General features: G+C 35.0%; 1 long non-coding RNA gene across 1 annotated transcript; it reads right to left on the bottom strand.

Moving 5' to 3' along the window:
- Positions 1 to 831: 831 nt before the first annotated feature.
- LOC111390522 lies at positions 832 to 3780 on the bottom strand. Its single transcript, XR_002701928.1, has 2 exons — positions 3539 to 3780; positions 832 to 1524 (listed from the first exon to the last, which is right to left on the bottom strand). It is a non-coding gene; the product is annotated as an uncharacterized LOC111390522 (long non-coding RNA).
- Between the last annotated feature and the right edge of the window lie 1386 nt (positions 3781 to 5166).

The raw sequence follows: 5166 nt of genomic DNA, 5'->3' as shown, positions 1-5166 counted from the left end.
CCTGATGTTTTTATTGGATAAAACATATGTTACAAATTTACTTTTTTGTACTCATAAAAAGGGCCGGTTGAAAGTTTTGCCAGTCTGCCACCCCATATTTTTTATGCATAGTTTATTGACGGTGGACTTATATGGGTTTTCCTGTACTGGGACTTTATTCAAAGAGCAAAACCAACAGCTTTCCATTGTGTTGTTGTTTTTATTATCAGGTAAATGCCATAGATTCTTCCCCCAGAGCTTCATACATTGCTAATCCTTCCAATGCCCCCCATAATCGGCCGTGATGTATGTTCACAACGATAAAGGAAGCTCATACAACAAGTGACGTGACGGTTGAACTATTAAGAAAAGATTCCTTTGGTGGCCGAACACCGTAATGCAAAAATCTGGAGGAACCTTTTTATGCTCACTATTTTTTTCATATTTTCTTTTTCAAGTTAGTGTTGTCTGTACTATTTTGGGTTCGAACACTTCTATGAAGTATATAAAATCTTTACATTCCATTGGCTATTGTTGGATATGGTTTCATATGAGTTCTCACTTATTATAGAAACCACAAGCAATAGTTCACCAGTAAACAATGCTTGCACCATCAGATATGAAAAGAAATGATGTAATGCTGTGTTCAACGGGAAAGCTAAGGCAGTGTTTCATTGTCACAATAATCAACTGACTTAGGCCAAACTAAAATGTCCAGACCTAATTTAAGCACATGGGGTGAAAACATAATTATCAACCTCCCAGAACTGCTAAAAACATATAAGAGCTGTACATGTACGCTAGTCTATAAAATTATCACATCCAAGAGATATCTTGCCATCAACAGCATTGTCCACAAATTCCAAGTGACATCCAGTAATTTTTAACTTCATTCGTTCTCTTCCATGAAGAGTTACAAGCATTTCACAACATAAACTAATAGCCATAGAAGAAGAAGGGGCCCATACCCATAGCAGTCATGAAATCCTTACAAACTATCATTGAAAATAACTGAAGACTACCATACGGCAAGAGCAAAAGTTATCTCTACAAAATATAAGTCTACCGTGCCATTAAAGGATCATAGTTTCCAACAAAAAACACATAGTTTAAAAAACAGCAAATCCCAGTCTTTCTATACACATGAATCATGGCCTTCTCCTTTGCTATTCACGTCCGTGCTTCGCTTTCCTTACAGAATGTCACGTTCAATGAAATCTCAATGTCTCATTTTTCAGCTATTTGAGCTAGACTATCGAACATGGTTGGCAAATCTTCAACTTCTTTGATGGGTGCAGGATTAATTGACTCATTAATATTATTTGATTCATCGCTTGATTCTTCATTCACAACCCAATCAAAATTCCACAATTATTACTGCAGGTTTTGAATAATCGTCCTCTGTTATTAGTCTCGCGTTCAACCTCAAAACATTTCTGCAATCCTTATGCACACCATGGACATCATCGTTTTATCGGTTAATCCCTAAAGAAGTGCTTCATGCTTCTATAGCCATGACAAACACTAGCATTCTGTCCTCCCATCCTGGACAGAAAATCAGCAAATAAAATCAGGAAGAAAAATTCTAGATCAATCCCTTAGTTTTCAAAGTTCTCTATCTCAGCCAATCCAACCTTTTTCATAGATTCTAAATAACAATGCATATGCCTCCAACAATCTTTCATCCAATGCATATATTATTCTATTGATTACGAAAGCCTGATGACGTAGTACTACAAATCGCGAGTACTTCCTGTAAGTGTTATGCCCTAGATCCAATCGATTTAGGTTGTAAACGCTTTTAATATATTTAATGCATTTGATTTTGGCGATCTATTATTTATTTAAATTAATTTTGTAATAAATAATATTAAATAATAGAATCCGAAGATCCAATTTTTAGGTAATCTGTTAATCACAAGGAGTTGTGATTGTGAGATACAAATTACATATAATTGGATCTTGAATAAATCATGGTCGTAAGTAGTAACGAGATACGGATATCGTTAATACAGTTAGACCATCACGTGTGGCATTTCTTACTTGTGAAGTAAGTAGCAGATCTCACGATCTAAAGTGTGGTGACACTTAAATGAACACGTGGATGTTTTGTTATAGAACAAAACATTGGAGACCCGCTAAGAGATTCCACATGGATAACTATCTGAGTGTCAGTTGCTAATCTCTAACGTTCGGTAGTAGAATTGGTCCTTTGATTTGAGGTCGTCATGATACCTTATATGAGGACAATCATACTTTGGCGGTGTTGGATGTTGCTCTGAAAGAGGCCGCTAATACGACATTGTTCGGGTACGTCAAGAATCGTATGAAGGTTGTGATTGATCAATAAAGGATTCGTCACTCTTAGATAGTAGAAGATTATGATCTGCATTTCATTCAATTAAGTCGATGATGAAATCCTTGGCCAAAGTGTACTCATAAGTCGAAAAGGAGTTTTCGATTTATGTTGACTTAATAGTGGAGTGAAAGATATGATCAATGATCGAGATTGACACAATTCCATATCTCGTAATTGATCGGATCATATTGACGAAGGGATAATAATTTCACGATAAACGAACGAATTTGGTTTTGTCATACCACGTGACATTTCCCGTCACATGTATTGCCCTGACACATTGCTAGATGTCAATCAGGGACGGCGAGTGTGAATTGACGATAAATTAAAAGGGTGTATTAATTTATCAATTTTGATTAGATCAAAAAAATGTTTCACGACGTTAGGCATCGTGGTCGGGAACCTAATGGGTCGCACACAAAAGAGAATTGGAAGATTGCAAATTGTCAATTGGTTAATTTAACAATCGTTGGATAAATTAATTAATTGAATTTGTTATTTATAATCCCGAATTAATTAATTGGATTAATTAATTCACGGATCGGGTTTAATTAATTGGATTAATTAAATATTGGACCGGACCGGGCCGGGTCCGCTTGGGTTTATATATATACACAGCTAGGATTTGAGATCCATAAGGTTTTCATTATTCTTGCTGGCACAAAAGAGAAACCCTAACAGTTGCAGTCTATTCTCTGTGTGGATTTCATTGGAGGCTGAACAATTGGACAGCTGTGGGAGGCAAATTCAAGCTGCTGGAAAAGAATAACGCGAAGGAGTTTGCAAATTACAAGTAAAGGAATATTTCTTATCACAGTTTTTATCTAAATACAAAGCTGAATCCTGAATGAAAATTGAAATTTATTAAATTTCGCTGTACATGTTTAAGTAAATTCCCTACACTTCCATTAATGTCCATGCATTATAAATGCATTCTTATTTTCTTGTACAGTTTTATCAATAATATCCAAACAAAATTCAATTGCACCCCATTTCACAGTTCAAACCGTGGACCAATTGAAGCCAAGATCTCCCAATTCAAGCCCACTCACACCCATCGGATTCCTGAGAGAGCAGCCACTGTCTATGCCGATTGCACATTATGAATATGCAAATAACTAAGTATCATTTCCATTATGAATATGCAAATAACTTAGGATATTGATTTCACAAACTGAATGAGATTAGAAAGAAACTTACTTCGTGTCTACAAATTTAAGGACATACAGTGTTCTCCAAGTAATTATCGTCACCTCAAAGATCGATGCATGTCACGACGGTTGTGGGTTGTGGACTGAGGCAATGGGCGAAGCTGGGGATGAGTGCGGCGCTGGACAGAGTTGAACTGGAGATTCCCCTTCACGTGATATCAATTTCTAGGGTTCCAAATGGAGAAAGAATTGGGATTACAGTACAGACATAATGCATTTCCATTTTTCCTTTTCCTTTTGCCTTTATTAGTAATACTTTTTAGAAAAATGGCCCACTTGCCACATGATTCTGTGAACCCTCTGTGAGATTGGTTCTACACGCGTAGCGCGACTGTAAAATATTTCAAGAGGAAAAAAATAGCAGTAGCTTAATGCCTTAATCAATAAAACCAGAATAATAATCAAATTATACCAATTTAATGGATGGATCATTAATGTTATGTGGCTATTTGATGCAACAATGTGTTTATGGACTTCTATACTTATGTATCTCTTCTTTCTGTCAAAACAATTATAGATTGGGGAAGTTGGAATTCAGAATGACATTTGTTTGAAGATAAATTTTAGAGTAAACCTCCCGATCATTAACGTATTTAAATTCTATGGGCTGTGTTAGAAGGAACAATTGAAAGAATTTACTTAGATTAACGTTGATATTCTAGACTAGCAATGCAGACTGCATAGTGTCTATGGAATTGTTAAGAATCATTAAATTACCTCAAGTGTGTAATATAATTTCTAAGACCTAAGACAGCTTAAAGATGTGATTATATGTCTCTTGTGAGAGGCTACTTATATGAAGTCATCGCTGACATTACTGTTATAGAAGCAATTAAACAACTTTCATTACCATTGTGTAAATGAATTTCTACGTGTTCTACTATTCTTGTCATAGTTATTAAATCTCAACTTGATCCTGTTAATTTTTATATGAATGTGTAGTTAAGTGAAAACATAATCTTCTCAGTTTCCTATAAATTATACTAAGTATAGGGACAAATAAGTCTCAACTTATTGAACTTTATAAAAGATGAGAGACACGCTTCTAAGGATCAAACTTTCATTTGGAAGTTGGAACTGTTGGGACCGATGAAGACAACACAAGAATTGAAATTTGATGAACTCAATATGAAGTATAAATAAAGATTACAAAATAACCAAGAACAAGATTAAAGTAAAAGGTGCAAAATAAAATGGAACTGGTAGAGGAACGATGTTATTTTATTCAATCACTATGAAAAGAGAGAATTACAGCAATTGACTTCAACTAAACTGAAAGAGGAGCCACATATTTATAGTATACGAGTCAAACTCTAAAACTAGGTAATCCCGAAAAATTAGGAAAAAATCACGTAAAGAAAATCACGTAAAAGAAAAAGACGTGTCACGTGTTTGACAATTTTCTTTCCTTTCTTCACAGTTTCAAATTGTTTCCTTCCTAATCTTGGATTCCAATTGATTCTTTTCCTATTTCTTGAATCCTATTGATTATTTCCTAAAACCATATGGCTCCAACAAGATTTCTTTCCAAAACCCAAGATTGCCAAATTCTTGTCAAATTTCGAGACACATATTTAACAATCTCCACCTTCACTAGAAATTCCTGTGCAATGAAAG

Source organism: Olea europaea, chromosome 3 (assembly GCF_002742605.1).
Source record: "Olea europaea var. sylvestris chromosome 3, O_europaea_v1, whole genome shotgun sequence".
Classification (NCBI taxonomy): domain Eukaryota; kingdom Viridiplantae; phylum Streptophyta; class Magnoliopsida; order Lamiales; family Oleaceae; genus Olea; species Olea europaea.
The sequence above is the reverse complement of the archived record's forward strand: the minus strand, read 5'-3'. Positions and strand labels throughout refer to the sequence as shown.